Raw genomic sequence first — 23,945 nt, 5'->3', positions numbered from 1 at the left:
AGGGTTCCTGTAACAACAACTCATGGGTTGCCTCCCACGCAACGCTTCTTTTTCGTCATTAGCTTGACGTTGCGTACCTTTCTCACGTAGTCAATAAAATGGCACTAACCACTTCTCGGTTTGCCCTATCCCCATAGTAGTGCTTCAAACGCTGACCGTTAACCTTGAATGCTTGGTCCGGATCATTCTCAAAAATTTCCACCTCTCCATGTGGAAACACAGTTTTGACAATAAAAGGTCCAGACCACCTCGATTTCAACATCCCATGAAAAAGTCAGAGACGAGAGTTGAATAAGAGAACTTGTTGCCCCGACACGAATAACTTAGGATGTAGCTTCCTATCATGCCACCACTTCACCTTTTCCTTATACATTTTGTTATTCTCATATGCTTGAAGTTGAAATTCATCAAGTTCATTAAGCTGAAGCATTCTTTTCTTACCAGCTGCGTCTAACTCCAGGTTCAACTTTTTCAACGCCGAGTAGGCCTTATGCTCAAGCTCCGCAGGTAAATGACATCCCTTACCGTACACTAACTAAAACGGGGACATACCAAGTGGAGTTTTGTATGCTGTTCTGTAAGCCCAAACAGCTTCATCGAGCTTTAAAGACCAATCCTTCCTTGACGGACAAACAACCTTCTCTAGAATGCGCTTGATTTCTCTGTTAGACACTTCCGCTTGACCATTTGTTTGCGGATGATAGGTAGTAGCAACTCGATGATTCACATTATAACGCTGCATCATAGAAGTGAACTTACGGTTGCAGAAATGCGACCCTTCATCACTTATGATTACACGATGTGTTCCAAACCTTGTGAAAATTTGCTTATGAAGGAAATTCAGCACTGCCTTTACATCATTTGTCGGTAAAGCTTTGACTTCTACCCATTTTGAGACATAATCAACTGCCAGCAAGATGTACTGATTATTGCAGGAAGAGACAAAAGGCCCCATGAAATCGATTCCCCAAACATCAAAGACCTCGACTTCAAGCATCACATTTAACGGCATCTCATCCTTTCTCGTCAAATTTCCCACTCTTTGGCAACGATCACACCTTAAAACAAACTGATGAGCATCCTTAAACAAAGTAGGCCAGAAAAAACCTGCTTGCAGAATACGAGCTGGCGTCTTCTCACCACCATAGTGTCCACCATAAACCGTGGAGTGGCAGTCTCGTAATATCCCCTCCGTCTCACAGAACGGGATACATCTCCTGATGATCAGGTCAGCTCCCTGTCTAAACAAATATGGTTCATCCCACATATACCACTTCACCTCATGCAGAAACTTCTTCTTTTGAGCGGAGGTCAAATTAGGAGGCATTATATTGCTGACGAGATAGTTTACAATATCTGCAAACCATGGTTCTTCCTCCTGAACTACAAACAACTGCTCATCCGGAAAAGATTCATTGATTAATGTCCTATCTTGTGAAGTAGAATCGGGATTCTCCAACCTAGAGAGATGGTCAGCTACTTGATTCTCAGTACCTTTTCGATCCTTGATCTCTAACTCAAATTCCTGAAGTAAGAGCACCCAACGAATGAGTCTCGGCTTTGAATCCTTCTTGGAAACCAGATAGCGAATGGCCGCATGATCAGTGAATACTGTTACTTTAGTACCAAGCAGATAAGATCGAAATTTCTTGAAACCAAAGACTATAGCCAAGAGCTCCTTCTCCATAGTGGTGTAATTCATTTGGGCCCCATTTAAGGTCTTACTCGCATAGTAGACCACATGAAAGAGATTATTCTTGCGCTGTCCCAGAACTGCACCTACCGCATAATCACTCGCATCACACATCATCTCAAATGGCTCTGTCCAATCTGGTGCTGTAATAATTGGTGTAGTGATCAAACTCTTCTTGAGAGTCTCGAATGCCGCCAAACATTCATCTTCAAATTTGAAAGGCACATCTTTCTCAAGCAAATTGCACAACGACTTAGATATCTTTGAAAAGTCCTTGATGAATCGCCGATAAAAACCCACATGACCAAGAAAACTACGGATTCCTTTCACAGAAATAGGTGGTGGAAGATTTTCAATGACTCCCACCTTGGCCTTGTCCACCTCCAGACCCTTGCTAGAGACCTTATGCCCAAGAATAATGCCTTCACGCACCATAAAATGACATTTCTCCCAATTGAGCACCAAATTAGTTTCCACGCACCTTTTGAGTACGGCGCGAAGATTATTCAAACATTCATCATACGAATGTCCAAAGACGGAGAAGTCGTCCATGAACACCTCGACATTATTTCCAATCATGTCAGAGAATATAGCCATCATATATCTCTGAAAAGTGGCTGGGGCGCGACATAACCCAAACGAAACTCTGCGAAAAGCAAACGTGCCAAATGGACAAGTGAAGGTAGTCTTTTCCTGATCCTCTGGTACAATACAAATCTGATTATACCCTGAATAGCCATCCAGAAGACAAAAATACTCGTGACCAGCCAACCTGTCAAGCATCTGATCAATGAAAGGAAGAGGGAAGTGATCCTTCCTCGTGGCTTTGTTCGACTTTCGATAATCCATGCATACTCTCCATCCTGTAACTGTTCGAGTGGGGATGAGCTCATTCTTCTCATTTGCTACCACAATGATACCTCCTTTCTTAGGTACACATTGTATGGGGCTCACCCACGAACTGTCAGAAATAGGATAAATGATGCCTGCATCCAGCCATTTCAGAATTTCTTTCTTCACCACCTCCTTCATGATAGGATTCAGTCTGCGCTGCTGTTCCACAGTCGGCTTACTACCTTCCTCTAGTAGAATTTTATGCATACAATATGAGGGGCTGATCCCCTTGATGTCTGCTATGGTCCATCCAATAGCCGATTTGAATTCCCTCAAAATCCTTAAGAGCTTGTCTTCCTCACTACCTGAAAGGTCAGATGCAATAATAACAGGTAAAGTAGATGCATCACCTAAAAAAGCATACCTCAAGTGTTCAGGTAATGGCTTGAGCTCCAAGGTAGTTGCTTCCTCTATTGATGGTTTGAGCCTTCCTTCAGCATTCTTGAGGTCAGAAGTACCAAGAGATTCAAACGGCATGTCCAGCTTTCGCTTCCAGGGAGAAGCGTTCAGATATTGTAATTGCTCGTTGCCATCTTCATCATCGTTGTCAAAATCCCCCACTAAGGCCTTTTCCAATGCATCAGACATTAGCATGCGATCGAGTTCCGAAGTAAAGTAACCGCAGAATCAATCACATCCACTTTTAAGCACTCCTCATCTTCTGTAGGGAATTTCATTGCCTTGAATACGTTGAAGGTCACATCCTGATCTTGTACCCGCATAGTAAGTTCACCTTTTTGCACATCTATCAAGGTACGACCAGTAGCCAAGAAAGGTCTTCCCAAGATTATGGGAATCTTCTTATCTTCCTCAAAATCCAGAATAACAAAATCTGCAGGAAAGAAGAGCTTATCCACCTTGACTAGCACATCCTCCACTATGCCCCTTGGGTAAGTAATGGAATGATCAGCTAATTGTAGAGACATGTATGTGGGTTTTGGATCAGGCAAATCCAACTTTTTAAAGATCGACAACGACATCAAATTGATGCTTGCTCCCAAATAACAAAGGCACTTGTCAAAAGTCAACTTGCCAATGGAGCAAGGAATGGTGAAGCTACCTGGATCTTTCAGTTTTGGCGGTAACTTTTGCTGCAGAACAGCGCTGCATTCTTCCGTGAGAGCAAAGGTCTCAAGGTCATCCAGTTTCACCTTTCTTGAAAGAATACTCTTCATAAACTTCGCATAACTAGGCATTTGCTCAAGAGCCTCAGCAAAAGGTATATTGATGTGAAGTTTCTTGAACACCTCTAGAAACTTACCAAACTGTCTATCCAGCTTTTGTTGCTGCAATCTCTTAGGAAAATGTGGTGGAGGATAGAGTTGTTTCTCCCCTGTATTACCCTCAGGCAGAGTGTGTTCAACAGTAGTCTTCCTTGGTTCCGCCACTTTCTCCTTTTGCTTAGCTTCTTCATCTCTAATTTCAGCTTCTCCTTCTTTTGCCTTTTCAGCATCAGCAACTTTTCCAGACCTTAAGGTAATAGCCTTGACTTGCTCTTTAGCTTCCTTCCTGCCTGGTACTTCCGTGTCACTGGGAAGAGTGCCAGGTTGATGATTGAGCACTGCATTGGCTAATTGACCGATTTGATTTTCCAAGGTCTTGATAGAAACCGCCTGACTCTTGCATAACAGCTTAAGTTCCTCAAAATCAGCACTAGTAGGTGCAGCTGCACTTCCCTGTTGAGGATATGATTGCCTTTGAGCATACTGTTGTGGTTGCTGGAATCCAGGTGGGTTAAACTGTTTAATCATGCCTTGCTGATATGGGGGCTGAATAGCATTCTGATTATTCCCCTAGCTGAAATTTGGATGATTTCTGTTATTAGGATAATAGGTAGCTGGCACAGGCTGCTGTTGTCGCTGGTAATTATTCACATACTGAACAGATTCGTTGACAAGAGAACACTGATCCGTAGCATGAGAACCTGCACAAAGCTCACAAACCATAGCTATTTGATTAACTCCATACGTAGCCAGAGAATCAACCTTCATTGACAGCGCTTGAAGCTGTGCTGCAATAGCGGTGGCTGCATCGACTTCCAGAATACCTGCTACCTTACCAGGCATCATCCTCTGAGTTGGGTTTTGATGCTCATTTGCAGCCATAGTCTCGATAAGATTATAAGCCTCAGTATAGCTTTTAGCCCATAAGGCGCCTCCAGCTGCTGCATCGAGCATGGGCCGAGATTGGCCCCCCAAACCATTATAGAAACCAGTGATCACCATCCAATCGGGCATTCCATGATGTGGACACTTTCTGAATATTTACTTGTATCGTTCCCAAGCTTCGCACATAGATTCTGTAGGTTGCTGTGCAAACTGAGTAAGAGCACTCCTCATAGCAACAGTCTTTGCCATCGGATAAAACTTCACCAGAAACTTTTGTACAAGATCTTGCCACGTAGTGATGGACCCAGCTGGTTCAGAATGTAACCAGTCCTTAGCTTTGTCCCTCAGTGAGAATGGGAAAAGCCTCAGCTTGATAGCCTCATCAGTCACGCCATTATACTTAAAAGTGCTGCAGATCTCGACAAAATTCCTTATGTGCATGTTGGGGTCTTCAGTCGCCGCTCCTCCAAAAGAAACAGAATTCTGCACCATCTGAATAGTGCCCGGCTTGATTTCAAAGGTGTTAGCTTGAATAGCCGGATGAAGAATGCTTGACTGAATGTCATCAATTTTTGGCCGAGAAAAATCCATAAGAGCTGGATCAGCCTGAATAATACGATCACCCATGTTTACTGGTTCTTTCCGCTCAGTTCCTGAATCCGAATCTTCAAAATCTAACTTCTCCGGAATATCAAGAACTTCGTCTGTCTCCTCAGCTATGTCTAAAGTCCTCTTGCGAGTACGAGAACGAGTTTGCATAAACGCTCGCTAAAGTACCTGAAACACAACCGGAAACAATAAGTAACTACTACGTCCTAATCACTGAGTCCTAATGACCAATGATGGTAAGTACATAAACTAAACAAATACGCCGAGTCCCCGGCAGTGGCGCCAAAAACTTGTTAGGGCGAAAACACGCGCTAATATTCATGCAAGTATACGCGTTCGTAAGTAATATAGAATACTTTCTAGTTCGTTCCCACAGAGACTCGGACTAATTTATTGTCTAATTAAACTCACTCACCAATGTATGATTACTTCTCAATGTTAAGACACTAACACTTAGAATTGTTGACTAAACATTAACTACAATTAACTACTTAATTAATCACTTAATTAACACTTCAAATTAACAATATTAAAACACTCATGAGATCATAACTTCATTACTACTTCCTTCAATAGCTATTGTTATTACCTTTAGCATGTGACAGTGATGATATTAATCGAATAACACGAAACTGATAAAAGCCAACTTTCATTGTACTAATACCATTCTACCAAACATCCACAATTAAGATAGAAGTTGAATAGTCATCAATTATGTTGAGTTCCTATATGTATACAGAAATCGACAACACAACGATTTAAGCACAAGTTATCCCTTTTGATTACACAGGGCAAATAAAACTGTTAGAGTTACCCACTAATCATGCACATCATACATGAACCTATGCTAGCATGGCAAGTTCTAAATCTCAAGATCCACCGTCACTTCACAAGAGATTAACACCCTATCTTATATGTTCGCGACGCACATAAGACGAATACGCACAACCAATACTAGATATCATACAATCATCACACACTAAAGTATTAAACAATTAACTAAAGAAATCCATAGTAAATCCGTTGCAACCCCATGATTACGATTAGCCCATAATAGCACTTATCGTCATCATGGGTTCATATGAAATCATGATAAACAAACACAAGAAAATAATAACTAAACTAATTATATTAAATCAGAGTACGTCACAAGAGTAAATAGGTTCAAAGTAAGAAAACTAGCATCCAACGTTACAACGAAACAAGAATCATAAGAAAATATGCTTCCTATTCGTTGTTGTGTACTAAAACGGTCTTCTTCCTTATCTCCTTCGCTCTTTTCGTAATACCACGATCTCTCTCGTGAAAACGTCTCCAAATCTACTTATATAATAGTCCCATAAAACTCAGATTACATAGAAGTGGAAGCCAAACAGAAGTAGAAGTCCTAAAAATAATTATTAAATTTCCCGACCCTGCGCGGCCGCTCAGCATAGCTGAGCGGGCGCTCAGCTTTCTGCGCGGCCGCTCAGCATTGCTGAGCGGGCGCTCAGGACCCTTCTGGAAAAAACCTGAGTTTGCTCCGTTTCTTCGCCGTAATCTGCCCATTTCTTTTCTCTTGCAATGGTGAACACATGACAAGGCTTATTCTTGATGATTACTCCTCCGAAATGCAACTAATACCCTGAAATGCATAAACACTAGAAAAACGCATCAAATACACAAAATACTTGATTTCAAGGCACCAATTTAAGCCATTTTAAGATGTTCTAAGTGGTATAAAATGCCACTTATCAAGAATCCACCAAGGGTGTGGGAACTCTTATTTCACTATTTCAGGGTTATTCCCTTGTGAAGAAGGTTCATCCAACACAATAGCTCTCTCATCTATCTTAGAATCGAACTCAAGTAAGAAATGCGCCAAGGCTTGCCCTTTAATCATTGTTCGTGGACAATATTCCAAGTTGAATTGCCCCAACTCAATTTCCCATTTCAACATTCTTCCTAATGACTTCAGCTTATGCAAGATTTGCCTTAGAAGATTGGCAATGCGAACTTCTATCTTTTGAGATTGGAAGTATGGCCTCAATTTTTGTACAGCGAGGATGAGAGCGTGCACTAATTTTTCCTTGATGGTATAGCTGGTCTCAACATCTAATAGTCTTTTACTCACATAATACACTGGTGATTGTTGACCTACTTCTTCCCTTACTGGAGCTGCGCTAAAGGAATATTTTGACACCGCCAAGTATAAAATCAGCGTCTCTCCATCCACACGTTTTGCTAACATAGAAGGAATTCCCAATTGCTCTTTGATCCTCTAAAAGGCCTCTTCACATTACGGGGTCCATACAATTTTTTCCCACGCCTTTAATGGCTTTAAAGGATTCTTTTCACCTTTCTGAGGATTTAGAGATAAAACTATTAAGTGCCACAATCCTCCCTGTCAAGCTTTGTACTTGTTTGACACTAGTGGGGGCCCTCATATTCAGCAGAGCTTTGATTTTAGTCGTATTTGCTTCAATTCCTTGATAATTTACCATGAATTTCAGGATCTTCCCTGACTCCACTCCAAATACACATTTTTGAGGGTTCAGTTTCATCATCTATCTCCTCAAAATATGAAACATCTCAGCAAGGTGTGCTACATGATCTCCAGCTTCCTTGAATTTTACTAGTATGTCATCTACGTACACCTCCATAGTCTTCCCTATTTGCTTTTTGAATATTTTATTTACCAATCTTTGATATGTGGCTCCTATATTGATAAGACCAAAAGGCTTCTTGATATAGCCATATAATCCTCTATCAGTAATGAATGAAATGTGCTCTTGGTCGGTTCCATACATGGGAATTTGATTATAATTAGTATAGGCATCCATAAAACTTAGCATAGCGTACCCCGCTGTGGAGTCTAGTAAATGATCGATTCTTGGCAAAGGGAAACTATATTTTGGGTATGTTTTATTCAGATCAGTAAAATTCACGCAAGTCCAACAGTTGCCATTGGGATTTTTTACTAATAATGGGTTTGCCAACCATCCGGGTAAAAAAAATTCTATGATCAATACAACCTCCAAAAGTCTATCAATTGTTGGTGTTTGTGCCCTAGAAACAACACTATAATGTTTTAGTTTAAGATATTTAAATTATTAGTGTTTATGTTTTATCGATTATTCCCTTTATAATTTATTATGTCTTAATTTACTGCGATATAAATGTTAGATTAATAAATGTCCTTGAAATATGGTATGCATTCTATATCTCAAAGTACGCTACTTAGAAATGAGATTATGAGAATAATATTAGTATTCCTAAAGGTCTCTGGTTAAATATTACTATTAAGGGACAATAATAATACATTAAGACAAGTGTGTTTGTCAACTGATGATCACATCTCATCGATCATAGGTATAATTATACTAAAGTCAAAAACATAGGCAAATGTACATGTACATTGTGATGGAAAGACCAATGTGAGATTCTATATGTCTATTATGTCGTAATTAATTCTCATAGTGATAATGATGTAATGGTCCTTAGACTTGAAATCACTATATTTCTATACGAGAATTAATATACTTTGATTACATTAAAAGTTACATTTGACCGGATAATGATAAGAGTGTATTTCGGGTATATTATGAATCAGATAAGAAATATGAATGATCTAGAAAGGATTCGGGTAAGGGGTTATATTACATTTTTCATTATTCATGAAAGGTTTAATAGATCGCCGATTTAATTATTATTACTTGGGTATTAAGGATGTATTTCCAGATGTCGCTCGTTGTTTACGATTTTAAATTAGATTTAAATTTTTTTGTTACGTAATAATAACCTATAGGGTGTTATGAATTAAAACTTGGGTATATTAATTGTTGTATTTATTACTAAGTTTCGGGAGCTCAAGGCCTTTAATGGCTGCTCTCGTGTTTCGTAGCTTAACTCTGCCTTTACGAGATGCCTACGTATCTTTGTAATCTAGAGAATCAAGCCAAAAAATGTAGTTCTGATTGATGGGGGTGAGAACCCTTATATAGGTGTTAGGAGTCCTTGAATTGGACTTGGGTTAGGAGACTTGGTGGGCAAGTCTCAGAATTAGAATGGAGTTCGGAGTCCTAGGAAGTAGGAAACTGATTCCTTATCCTATCAAGTCCCTTCGGGGCTAATCTTCAAGGATTTATATCCTCATTGGGACTCATCTTGACAGCTGATTTATCCCTTATTAATTAATTATGAAATTAATTAATATTCAGGGTTTTGGGCCCTTTCTAATTGGGCTTCGTTATTGGACCGTACCTGGTCTAATTAATTTTAACACCAATTATATTCCTAGGCTATTTATGGACCCCTATCAAGGGTCTTGGGTCTCTTCTTAACTGCCAGCCCAATGTTAATACAATTAATGCAATATTAATTATGCAATCAGGGTTTATTTTATTCCCTATCCTTTTCCCCCCAACTTCTGGGAAACCGTAAAAGATTTCGCAGAAGTTAAATTCATTTGTTCCCTTACAGGGTATCGTTTTGGCGTAAAGTGTGGAGCGACCTACACATTTACAACGATTTTCCTTGTACACGGCTTCGGGGTTGTTTTAAAAACGTCCCTATTATTTTCTTACCTTTTTCCCTCTTTTTAGGAATTTTCTGGTATTTTTCAGGAATTTGCCCTTAATTTCTGGGACTTTTTCCTAATTTTCAAAAATATTCAGATACTCACAGATATTAATATTTAAAGAATATTTTATCAAAAATAATTTCTAAAATTATTTTTAAATTTTCCCTAATTTTTCTAGGATTTTTCAAAAAATTTCAGCCCCTTTTTCGACTAGGATCCTAGTCAAAAATTCGACCTGGATCCTAGTCGAATTTTGGGCTAGCTCATGGATCCTGGTCAAAGAATTTCGACTAGGATTAACGACCAGGATTTCGACCTGGATCCTAGTCGAGTTAACAACCTGGATCCTGGTCAAAATTTTGGCCGTCTTTTGACTCCTGCTCGTGGAACTTCGAGTAGGATTCACGACTAGGATTTCGACTTGGATCCTAGTCGAACAAACGACCTGGATCCTGGTCAAAATTTTGGCCACCTTTTGACTCCTGTTCGAAGGATTTCGGACACAATTTATGACCTCGAACGCGACCTTGATCCTGGTCTACTAGGTGGTTGTTTTTCTGGCTCCTGTTCGAAGGATTTCGAACAAATTTCATGATCTCGATCTCGATCCTGGTCTACAAGGTGGTTATTTTTCTGGCTCATGTTCGAAAGATTTCAAACATATTTCACGACCTCAACCTCGACCTCGATCCTGGTCTACTAGGCCTTTTTCAAATTGGATTTGGGCCTTGAATTGGGCCTTTTTCAAATTCAAATTGGACTTGGACCTTGAATTGGGCCTTTTCCAAATTCAAATTGGATTTGGGCCTTGAATTGGGCCTTGAATTGGGCCTTTTCCAAAATCAAAGTGGATTTGGGCCTTGAATTGGGCCTTTTCCAAATTTAAATTGGATATATATATATATATATATATATTTATACATTTCCTTTAGGATTATTTAGAATGCCCGAGAATATTCTTGAATGTTCTAGATTTTGGGCTTTTTTCCTTTAGGCTTCCAACTTACTGGGCTTTTTGTCCCTTTATCTTCACTTCCTTCCCTATATAAAGGAGTGAGTGGAGTCAATCACTCCTCACTTCTCATTTCTGAACTCTCCTTATCTCTTCTTCTCTTAAAGATCTCGGAGGAATAACTATAGGTCGAAGTTTTTGAGCCTCAAAGCCTTCGCTTTTAGCAACCCAGTCCCCTTTTTCCATCATTACTTCAGGTAAATACCCTCTTTTTCTTTTATTTGCTTGCTTCTGCAAAAATTTTGTGTTTAAAATTGATTTCTTTTCCACCCTTTTGCAGATGGCTGATAAGAGAATGACCCGTTTGGCCAAGATGAATGTGGCCAAAAAGTCTAATAAGTTCCCCATTCGATCAAGGTACACTTCCTTGATTGATATGATCAACACCCGAGGGGACGATTACCCGTCTGATGCTCACATGGATGCGTTTGACCATGTCAACATTTTCTGGGATCCCAAGGAGTTGGATAAGATGAGATCTTTCTTCAAGATCAAGGAGCCCTTCAAGTTGGTTCCTGCGGGTCCGGCCGACAGGGCCTGCCACTGGAGGAAGGACGCTTTATGTGTCTTTAGGGACACCTTGAGGGCAGGTATCAAACTCCCTTTCCATGCTTTCATTCCGATTTTACTAGCTGATGTGGGCATTAGCCCTTGCCAATTCCCTTCAAACTCTTGGAGGTTGATCCTGTTCTATTTGTCATAATTTTCCAAGAACGACGTCCCTCCTTCTGTCGCCGTGTTCAGAAAGATATTTCAGTTCAAGAACAGTCCTGAAAAGAATCCGGGGTGGGTTTCTTTAAACCACCGCCCCACTGTCCCCCACATAGTGAATGGAAAGTCCATCCCTGACAACAACTTGGGGGTGGAAAAAAGAGTTTCTTTATGTCGTCTGGGAAGGCGGCGACTGGGGGACTCTCTTTCGCTCGTCCTTTGGGCAAGCCATGGATGGGAGCCCGAATGACATTGTTCTGACTGAGGAGGAGACCAGGGCTTTTAATCTCCTTACTCAGGATAATGGAACGTCACATTCCTGGGATCTCATTAGAGAGATGGTTCCTGTGGAACGCGGTCATTATCCAGTTTCTAAGCAAGGTATATTTCCTTCCTTATAGTGGTTTTTCATTTTCCTTATCTTTTATCATCTTTCTAATTCCTTTTCCTCTAATTTGTGTAGTGGTTGAGAGGATCGAAGAGGCTACCAAGCCTAAAGACCTGGAAACAACCAGGATGAAGCACGCCGGAAATGTCTTCAAGGGCCCGCGCCTCGGGGATCCCTTCCCTGAGTTTCTACTTCAAACAAGAGATGGAGATGAAGAAGGCCCCACCCAACCCGTGTGTACCAAATAGAAGCCAGGGGCCTTCTTTTAACCTGCATGGGGTATTCGGGGAAAAGACACGATCGTTGGAAATACTAAACATGCCAAAGAATGGTCAATTCAGTCTATTTCCCCGGTAGACTACCTAGACTTTGTCCTCCAACAAGACTTGGAGGCTAATGAGCTTTTTGGTGCTCAGGCTCTGGCAACGGTATACTTTTTCACATACTTTTTTATTACTATAACCTTTTCTCGTGATCTTCCTTACTTCTCATTTCTTCTTTGTCTCTTGTAGGTGAACGTCCATTTTCAAGGGGCGCTTCACCAAGCTAAGGCTTGGAAGGTTGGCCTAGAGGATACGACTAAGAAATTGGAAGAGGTCAACCAAGAAATTGAAAACCTCAAGGCCCAACTTGCCTCCTCCACTTCCAATATGGAAACGGCCCGGGCTGAGATAGTGATCCTTAAGGCTCAAAAGGACAAAGCCTTTGATTCCTGGATGGACACTCAGGAGTTCCAAGACGTGATGGTGGAGCACGACACACTTACTCACCCCATGAGCTACATAGAGGGCTGGGATGCCGCAGTTGAGGCCATTCAGGCTGAGTACCCAGAAATGCTTGAAGAAGAATCCTTCCCTTGCCCTCTCAAGATTCCAAGGCTGGGGGGAGTGACTGATAGGGTTGTGGAGCTTATCCGGGAAGAGGAACGATCAGCTCCTTCGCCTGATCACGGAGCTTCTTCATCAAATGCCCCGGTCGTGAGCCAACGTCAAAAAAGGAAGGAACCTGAGTCCAGCTCCGGAGAAGAGGAATCCTCCTTCGAGGAAGAAGGTGAACCGAGTGCAAAAAAGGTCAGAGTAGAGGAACCTCCAAAGGCACCTGAGGCGACTGAGGATAGTTCCGAGGAGACCTCCACGGAGACTTCTGAAGAAACTTCTGAGGGGCCAACTCAGGAGATGTCCGAGGAGACTTCAGATAGTGGTTTCGAAGAATCCGATTCTTCTAAGGCCTAACTCATTTTCCTTATGTACTTTGCTTTTCTTCAGACATTTTCAAACTTTGTAACTGACTTTGGATGTTTTTACTTGTTTTATCTAGTGATTTAATTTCAAGTATTATCATAGTTCAGCCTTTTGAGTTTCCAAAATCAAGTTTATAACTTGGTTTTGTCCTCCATAATATAACAATTCAACAAACTAGATCAAACTGAACATTTTTCATTATAACTTGGCATTTTCAAAACCTTACACGAGATGGGTTCAACCCTGATAAAACCAAAACATATCTTCTATCAAAATTATAAAAATCCTAAGCAAGCAAAGCTTCAAGGTGCTTTTGAACCTTTTTACCACCATAGTATGCATGAGCTATAGGTAGTAAACTTTCAGGTTTTGAGCATGCCAAGTCCGAGGTATTTCTTCCCCATCCATGGTCTCCAATTTATAAGACCCTCTTCCTTGAATGCCTTGTATGGCCCTTCCCAGTTTGGTGTGAGTTTTCCTTTCTGACCTACTCCAGAAGCTTTACCTTCCTTAGGACCAAATCCCCTTGTTTGAAGAACCTTTATTTAATTCTTAGGTTGTAGTAGAACGAAGCCTTTTTCTGATATTCCACTATCTTCGCATGCACTTCATCTCGTACTTTATCAATTAGATCAAGGGCTAATCTTTGCCCCTCCTCATTTCCCTCAGCATTAAAATCTTTGATCCTGGGAGACAAATGTGATATCTTTACAGGAACAATCGATTCTGCGCCATATGCTAACATGAAGGGAGTCGCTCCAGTTGTGACTCTACAAGTAGTTCTGTAAGCCTAAAATATTGGGAGTATTTCATCCACCTAGTTATTCCTCGACTTCTCGATCCTCTTCTCTATCCATCCAGGATTATACGATTCGCCACTTCTGCTTGCCGATTGGCTTGCGGGTGAGCTACGGAGGTAAAACACAACTCAATCTCATTCTCCTTGCAATACTTCTTGAACTCCTTATTATTGAACTGTGTTCCATTATCAGTGACTAGGATACGGGGAATTCCATATCGGCACATGATATTTTCCCATAGGTATTGTGCAACTTACTTTGTTGTGATCTTGGCCAAAGGCTTGGCTTCAATCCATTTAGTAAAATAATCAATAGCCACAATCAGGAACTTCCTTTGTGTCGTGGCCATAGGGAAAGACCCAAGTATATCCATTCCCCACATGGAAAAAGGGATGGGAGAGTTGATGGAAGTTAACATCTCGGGGGGTTTTCGAACAACAGGTGCATGTTTCTGACAATGATCACACTTTTTCACATATTCTTTGGCATCAGCCATCATCTCCGGCCAATAAAAACCTAAACAGGTTATTTTATGAGCCAATGCCCTGCCTTCCAGCCGTTGCCCACAGATACCTTCATGTACTTCTTCAAGAGCCAAGCGTGCCTCATCGGGCCTGAGACATCTTAAGTACGAAACCAAATAAGATCTTTTATACAAAATCCCATCGATCAAGGAGTATCTTAGTGCTCGAACAACCAACTTTCGTGCTTCAGCCACATCATTTGGCAGCCAACCAGTTTAAATATGGGCCTTAATGGGATTTATCCATGACGTCCCCAAACCTATAGAAGCTACAAGCTTAACACTAATGCACCGTGTTTTCAAAACACGGAAATATATACTTGCTGAACTTTCCTCTATCTCTGATGAAGCAAACTTAGACAATGCATCTACCTTAGAATTTTCCTCTCTTGGGATGTGCTCAACATGACATTCATCGAACTGAGTCATCAAAGCCCTTACAAGGCGAACGTACTTAGCCATTGTGCCATCCCTTACCTCAAACTCTCCCTTGACCTGGGATATGACCAATTTTGAGTCTCCACAGACTTTTAAGTTCTTGACTCTCAGTGTTCCAGCTAGGCTGAGGCCAGCTATCAGAGCTTCATATTCTGCTTTATTGTTTGTAGTTGGGAAGTCTAGCTTCATAGCATATTCAATCAAGAACCCATCGGGGCTTTGTAAAATTAGCCCTTCTCTGCTTGAATTTGTTTTTGATGCCCCATCAAAACAGAGAACCCAATACTCCTTCTCCCTGTCGTCATTTTCTTTGCCTCCTTTATCACTTTCTGTGTCTTGAGGTACAGTATCTTCCTGCCTCCCAACTTCTTGGTTGGGTATGGTACATTCCTCCACGAAGTCAGCCAATGTTTGGGCTTTTATCGCCGTTCGTGGCTTGTACTTGATGTCAAATTCTCCCAACTCTATTGCCCACTTATCAGCCTCCCACTAACTTTGGGACTGTGATTAATATTTCTCAAGGGCTGATTTGTTAGTACTTCAATTTGATAAGCCTGAAAGTAAGGACGCAACTTTTTTGAAGCCATTACCAGGGTTAAAGCAAACTTCTCAATAGTTGAATAATTCAACTAAGCCCCATGTAGAATTTTGCTAACATAGTATACGGGTTTCTGGATTTTAAGTTCCTCCTTAACCAATACAGCGCTCAAGGCATTTTCTGAATCGGCCATGTACAAGTATAAGATTTCATTTAGAGCTGAAACAGCCTCAAATGCCTTCTGGCTTTCCTCAGTCCATACAAAATCCTTAACCTTCTTCAAAGACTTGAAGAACGACAAGCATTTGTCCCCTGATTTGGAGATGAATCGCCCCAATATAGCAACCCTTCCAGTGAGATTTTGAACATCTTTGATAGTCTTTGGTGACTCCATGTCCAAGATTGCCTTTATTTTATCGGGAATGTCCTCGATTCCTCTCTTGGAGACCATCAGTCCTAAAAACTTTCCAGATCCCACTCTGAAAGCACACTTTGCAGGATTTAGCATCATTTTATGGTATCTCAGGACCTCAAAAGCTTCCGTCAAATGGGTTATATGGTTAGTCTTCACTAGACTCTTTACTAACATGTCATCGACATAAACTTCCATAGTCTTACCAATAAGATCCTTGAAAATCTTATTTACTAACCTTTGATAGGTGGCTCCTACATTCTTGAGACCAAATGCCATAACAAGATAACAAAAACCACCAAAGTCAGTAATGAATGATACTTTTAGGATGTCATCCTTATACATCTTGATCTGATTGTATCCACTGAATCCATCCATGAAGCTCAGCATCTCGTGACCAGCAGTAGCATATATCAATGTATATATCCTTGGCAACGGGAAACAATCCTTTGGAGATACATCATTTAGATCAGTGAAATCCACAGATATTCTCCATTTTCCATTAGACTTTTTCACCATTACAAGGTTTGCTAACCATTCTGGAAACTGAATCTCCTCAATGAAACCAGCCTCTAAGAGCTTCTCTACTTCTTGTTTAATAGCTTCTTGCCTCTCTGGAGAAAAGCTTCTTTTCTTTTGCTTCACAGTCTTTCGATTTGGATCCACATTCAGCTTATGAGTGATCAGTTCTGGGTCTATGCATGGCATATCGGGTGCTGACCATGCAAACACATCACTATTTTCTTGCAAAAATTTCACCAACTTCCCTCTAAGGGGCTCCTCTAGTGTTGCTCCAACGAAAGTCACTTTCTCAGGATCCTCGGGAACCAAAGGAATCAAAACCAAGTCTTCTGCTGGTTTTCCTCTTTTCTCATCATTCTCTCGGATATCCAGATCTTCAATATGCAGAACCTTCCCCGGAACTCCATTAGCCCTAAGAGAGGCCATATAACAACTCATTGCCATCTTTTGATCTCCTCTCTCTTCTCCAATCCTATTCCGGGTGGGAAACTTCATCATTGAATGGTAGGAGGAAGGCACTGCCTTAAAGGCATATGTCCCTGTTCTGCCCATGATCGCGTTGTAAGTTGAACTAGCCTTCACCACCATAAAGTCTAACATCTGTGTTACTTGCCTTGGTTCCTGACCTATGGTCGTTGGCAACTTAATTATCCCTTCCAAGGGGCACTCCACTCCTGCAAATCCATATATCGGCATGTCGGTCGGGGTTAATTGAGAATCATTGTAACCCATCCTTAAAAAAGTGTCATGGAGTAATATGTCCACCGAGGCACCGTTATCAACGAGGACCCTCTTCACCGGGCTGTTCCCTATTATCGGGGTTATGACCAGCAGATCGTCATGAGGAAATTTCACACCTTCCAAGTCAGAATCATCAAATTTCATTGTTACTCCTGTCCTAGCCCTCTTCGGGGCTTCCCCAACAATATGCATAACTTCTCTAGTATAAGCTTTCCTTGAGTTCTTGGACAAACCAGCAGCAGTTGGTCCTCCAAAGATTGTATTTATCACAGGCCCTCGGGGCCAAAGATTGCATTTATCACCGGTCCCATTGGCTGGGGAATTCTCCCCTGATCGTCTTGATCCCTCCTACGATCTTCAAAGTTTTCTCTCCCATTATTGTTCCTATCTCCTCCATCTCCAGTGTACTTGCTCAATCTTCCTTTCCGAATGAGGAACTCTATTTCATCTTTCAGTTGTCTAAACTCATCGGTGTCATGACCAACATCCTTGTGAAACCTGCAATATTTGCTCTTATCTAACTTGGTAGGATCAACCTTCAGGAGTTTAGGCCAACGAATATCTCTATCCTTCTCGATTTCCATCAAGATCTGGCTTCTAGGAGCATTCAACTTAGCATATTGAGTAAACTTTTTCCCAGGTCCTCCCTTCTTTGGGGTTGAATCAGTGTTTTGCTCAGTTCTAGGATACTTGTCCTTAGCAATATACTCCAGATCAGTCTTTCGCTTCTTTCCACCAGCGGGCTGGTTATTCACTACTGTCTTCATAATGCTCTCCTCCACTTTGATGTATTTCTCGGCCCTATCTTGGAGCTGCAACAAGCTTTCAGGGGGGCGCTTGGCCAAGGACATCTTGAAGAACTCGTCCCTAGTTTCCTATTACAGGGCTATCATAGCTACCTTGTCATCAAGGTCCGGGAATTTTAAAGCTTCCTTTGTAAAACGATTCAGATAGTCTCTCAAGTATTCCTTCGCCCTTTGCACAATGCTCATGAGGGATGCTAAACTTTTCTCATGCACTCTTTCCTATATAAATTTCTTAATAAAATCCTGACTTAGTTCTCTGAAGGACCCGATAGAATTCGGGGGGAAACGGCTATACCATTTTTGAGCCATTCTCGACAGGGTTTGAGGAAAGGCCCGACCCTTAATAGCGTCGTTCACGGGATGCAGCAACAGTGCATTGAAGAATGTCTTGACATGATTAGCGGGATCTACGGTGCCATCATAATCTTTGATGGTGGGCATCTTGAACTTCCTTGAGATATGGGCGCTCATTATTTCTTTAGTGAATGGTGGAGTAGGATCATCAGGATCTCAAAGGGGAAGAAGATTGCTTGGATCAGCTCTTGGGACAATAGTCCTTCTTTGTAACGGACCATCAAGGTCAATGATTGAAGGAGGATTTCTCCCCCTTAAAGGTAGTGGGGGTCTGGGGGCCTGATGCGCCTCCAAGTCGCGCTTCAGCCTTTAAATATCAGCCTCGTGAGCCCTGATTCTCTCCTGCACTTCTTGGGGATTTGTTCATAGGATGCTCTTGGGACGTTGGTTACCTTTAGGCATTAGCACTTTACCAGCACGCCTCCTTCTTGGGGCCACTTCATCATCCGAAGATTCGGAGTCTCTCTCAGTATAAGGGCCAGAAAATTCCTGATCCTCCGGGATAGGAGCCAAACCTCGTATGTAGGGGTGTTTACCCCCGTGCTTTACTCCGCCCAGTATATCCACTTCCTCCAACCTCAGGATAAAGGGGCATCCCGTAGGGGGGATTAGTGGTAACAATAGTTGAGTACTCATACCTTACGGGTTGAGAGTTCACAGGTGCATGTATCTGCTGAAGTTGGGGATTCGTCCCTTGAGGAGCCGGGGGATTCGTTCCTTGTGGCTGAGGCTCAGTTGCCCCTATCGGGGTTCCTCCTTGGGTGGAGGCGTAGGATGAGTGTGGGGGTATCTCCACCATCGAAAAAATCATTTGAGTTGTCCCAGCTGGTATTCCTATAGGGGCGCTGTGTCCACTTCGTGTTCTTGCCATGATTGTTGTTGTGCCTTCCCACAGACGGTGCCAAATGATATGGATTAAAAACTAGGGTATATTAATTTATGTATTTATTACTAAGGTTCGGGAGCCCAAGGCCTTTATTGGTTGCTCTCGTGTTTCGTAGCTTAACTCTGCCTTTATGAGATGCCTGTGTATCTCTGTAATCTAGAGAATCAAGCCAAAAAACGTAGTTCTGATTGATGGGGGTGAGACCCCTTATATAGGTGTTGGGAGTCCTTGAATTGGATTTGGGTTAGGAGACTTGGTGGGTATGTCTCAGAATTAGAATGGACTTTGGAGTCCTATGAAGTAGGTAACTGATTCCTTATCATATCAGGTTCCTTGGGGGCTAATCTTCAAGAATTTATATCCTGATTGGGATTCATCTTGAAAGCTGATTTATCCCTTATTAATTAATTATGAAATTAATTAATATTCATGGTTTTGAGCCCTTTCTAATTGGGCTTCGTTATTGGACTGTAGCTGGCCTAATTAATTTTAACACTAATTATATTCCTACGCTATTTTTGGGCCCCTATCAAGGGTCTTGGGCCTCTTCTTAACTGATAGCCCAATGTTAATACAATTAATGCGATATTAATTACGTAATTAGGGTTTATTTTATTCCCTATCATAGGGTCAAACACAAAGAATCTTGAAAGATTATTTAATTTAAATTGAATTTAAAATAAATTAAAGTAATTCGAATTATTTATAATATTTATTAAGTATAACTTAATTAATTAGATAAATAATGATATTCAAATTTACTAATATTAATTATGAAATTTATTTGTTAAATAATTAAGTGAGACTTAATTATAATACAAATAGAAATTTCGAATTAATAATAACTCCTAATTAGTTTAGAGTTATAATTCATTTTTCTACTCTCTATATAATATCTCTCGTGGGGCTGATTTTAAGGGAAAACTTTTATTAAAAACCCTAGCCACCAAGAGAGAAAATGGAGAGGGGAAGAAGAAATGACTTTGTGCTATTACACATCCTATGCTTGTGTTCAATAATTCGTGTGGATACCGATAGAGCGTAGATCGTAAGAGTGTAGATCGTAAGAGCGGGATGCGTGGTGATTGAACAAACTTTGGATCTCCATTATTCAACCAATTTGTAAAGCTTCTTAAGGTAAATAATATGATCTATGATTAAATAACTATTTTTCACATGATAACATGAAACCAGAGTTGGAACAAGATCAAGATATACATCAGAATGTTGAAAGTAAACATGTTCAGGAAATATAAGTTATTTGTAGATTTAGTAGGGTTCACCATGAGTCCGAGAGAAATTATGGATTTCTCTTGACTCAAGATGGTGATGTGATGCTTATGGATAATGATGAGCCTCTCACCTACCAAGATGTTATGAACAGTCCAGAGTTTGAAAGATGGATGGAGGCCATGAAATCTGAGAGGGAGTCCATATATCAAAATAAAGTATTGACTTTAGTAGATCCACCCGAAGGGGTAAAACCTATATGATGCAAGTGGGAGAAGAAAATCGACATGGATGGTAAAGTACAGACCTATAAGGCACGATTAGTGGCAAAAGGTTTCAAACAGATTTATGGTATAGACTATGATAAGGCTTTTCACCAGTTGTTATGGTCAAGTCCATCAGGATTTTTCTAGCAATATCTGCTTACTTTAACTTTTAAATTCAGTAAGTGGATGTCAAAATCGCTTTCTTATATGGAATCCTTGAAGAGAATTTATATATGATACAACCTGAAGTTTCTTTTGACTCAATGTTTGCTAATATGGTCTGTAAGTTGCTTACTTCTATCTTTTTATAGATTGAAGCAAGCCTTAAGGAGATGGAATATTCATTTTGGTGAAACAGTCAAAGAGTTTGGTTTTATTCAAAACGAAAATGAACCATATATTTACAAGAAGGTTAGTGGGAGCCATGTGACATTCCTAGTATTATATGTAGATGATATATAACAAATAAGGAATGACATACCTTCTTATAGGATGGTAAGACTTGGTTAAGAAATAGTTTCTGTAACATCCCCAAATCCGGGGTTAGGATTGGGTGTCACTAAATAATCTTTATGTAATATAAACCTGTATATTAAAATAATATACAGATGACCCCTCACTTCCGGATCGTTTACATGTCATGGTATGAAACAAGAATCTAATCTTCCAAAATTTACAAAAACTAAATAAAAGTTTGTTGCCTATTTACTAACTCCCTTGTCTTATTCATTCTAACATCTCCATCCTCTTGAAGCTGGGATCAATCTAATTTTGCTATCTATTAAGAGTTATGCACTTTAATCCTCATTTGATTCTGAAAGAAAAGAAAATTCACAAAGTAAGAGTGAGCCAAAAATGCCCAACAAGTAACATAAATGATTTCCAGGTACCAATATCAAAAGAAATCCCCGGACACAATCTTTAAATAATTTGTAAACATTTTTTTATTTATTTGAAGTGGTTGAGAGAATAAAAGATTGGCCTTTATTAGCCTTCAGTAATAAATCAAAAGCAACAAGGAATTTACTGATTCATCTTCTGAACCAGATCTTTATCCGGTTTTGTAATCATAAACTTTTTAAGAAGGAATGCTGTTAATGACGATCAACAGTAAATTAGACTGGACATTAGATCAACGTTCACAGTCATATCCAGCTGATCAGTCAAGATATAATGTAGATTTATACCTACATGTATAGATCCATTCGGGTACCCAGGCACAATGGCTCAATATCAGGGGTCTGGTCCATCCTTGGCCCTTAGGGTCCAGTCCATTCATGGCCCTATCGTAACCATCCAATCTGTAAGGTATTTTGATATCAAATCATTTTGATTTCAAAACATCCCAATTCAAGGCTCACAAATAAACCAGAATAATAGGTATTTGCTCAAGAGATCAATCAATAATAAAGGAACAATAAAGAAGGGTACTTGCATAATTAAGAGTAATTGCAGCGAAATATAAAACAATTAACTATTATGAACTTAGAATCGGATTGAAATACTTTTAGTATATAACAAGAAAGTTTAGGAATACTTGCCTCAATTGATTCTCTTACTAGCCTTCAATCACCATTCTATGCTCACCTCTACTTTGTATCTACTCGTTTCCTTACCATACACAATTAGACTTTACTTTTACTAGAATTGTCTAGATTTGCATGCCTTATACTAGGTGTATCTATCATAAAAGATACTATTTCAATTGACAAGACCAAATTCAATCGACGTAACAATACGTCACGACGTCTACCCAATCGTTTATACTTAATCATGGTATTGGAAATTGTAAACAGATAGCATACGGGTCACATAACATGTAATCATGTTATTTATATGACACATGAACACATAATTCAAGTAACACATATGTCTAATTATAAAAGGTGGGACTCGGAACTTCTAGAACTGAAACCAGATAAAAAATAGTATATATTGATCAATAACCGACTTAGAATGACTCATAAAACAAATGAAATTTTTATACAAAAGAATTTAGGCCTCAAAAGTATTTTTTATAGAAGCAAAATATTTTTCTGAGTCTAGAGGCATTTGTTTCGTATTAAACGGACGAACGGTCTATTTATTGCGAATTTTTGAACAATTTTTAGAATTAAAACCAATCTCCGGATCATTTTATTATAAAATAATAGTGTCTTAACACCCGAATTTAACTTTAAAATCATTTAATATTAAATATGAGCCTTAAAAATAATTTAAAATAATATTTTAAAGCTCGAAAATATTTTTCGAAATTTTTAAATCAAAAGAAATAATTAAATCCAAATAAATAATCAATTAAAATTAATTAATAATTTAATATTTAAATTAATTCACCTATTAAATAATTAATTATCAACTAAAATTAATTAATTTTATAATTTAGATTTATTTTGGAATTAAAAATAATTTTTAGAATAATAAAAAATGAATTTTGGAATTTTAAATAATTAAAAACAATTTTCTAGAAAATAATTTTAAAAAGAAAATACAATTTCTGGAAATAAATAAAACAGAAATCTAATTTTTGTATATTTTTAAAATTTCAGGGACCAATCTACAAAATGCATGAAACTATTGGGGTTAGACGGTAATTTTTACTGTCATCTTCCCCATCTCATCGACTCCGGCGACGACGGCCATTACCGCCCCTGAGCTCGCCGGAAACTGCCACACGAGCCTAGAAACACGCATAAAGCTGCAGATAAAGGGTTTACAAGGTCCTGAATCGATTCCAACCATTCGATTCCTCAGAAAATCAAGCAACAATCGGGAAAATTGCGACAAACTTCCATCGCCGCCACCGACATTCCAACATCCGGCGAAGTCGATTCGGGAATCAAACAATACATTCAAATATATGAATCAATATGTTTTTACTTGATCTACATGATGGTGCACTTTATTTCAACCTAGATTTAGCCAATCAGAAACATCCAAAATCGATTAAGAACATTCAAAGGCTTAGGAACCCTAATTATTAATATCGAGAATCAAACCCCAATTTCTACATGATATTGAACTCCAAATTCGTCATATAATATACCAAAATGACAGGACAAAATTATCTACAAGATGTAATCATTAAATCACCCAAAAAACATCAATATCGAATTTCATAATTTAATCATAAATTAATTCGAAAAAAATAAATAAATAGGAACAGAACCTTGATTTTTGCACTGAAATTGATGCTGGATTCTGATAGAATT

General features: G+C 39.6%; 1 non-coding gene across 1 annotated transcript; it reads left to right on the top strand.

Moving 5' to 3' along the window:
• Positions 1-4,822: 4,822 nt before the first annotated feature.
• LOC141669521 (small nucleolar RNA R71) lies at positions 4,823-4,929 on the top strand. Its single transcript, XR_012553798.1, has one exon. It is a non-coding gene; the product is annotated as a small nucleolar RNA R71 (small nucleolar RNA).
• Positions 4,930-23,945: the final 19,016 nt, after the last annotated feature.

The sequence above is a fragment of the Apium graveolens genome, chromosome 6, assembly GCF_009905375.1.
Source record: "Apium graveolens cultivar Ventura chromosome 6, ASM990537v1, whole genome shotgun sequence".
Taxonomy (NCBI): domain Eukaryota; kingdom Viridiplantae; phylum Streptophyta; class Magnoliopsida; order Apiales; family Apiaceae; genus Apium; species Apium graveolens.
This window is presented reverse-complemented; position numbering and strand designations above follow the sequence as displayed.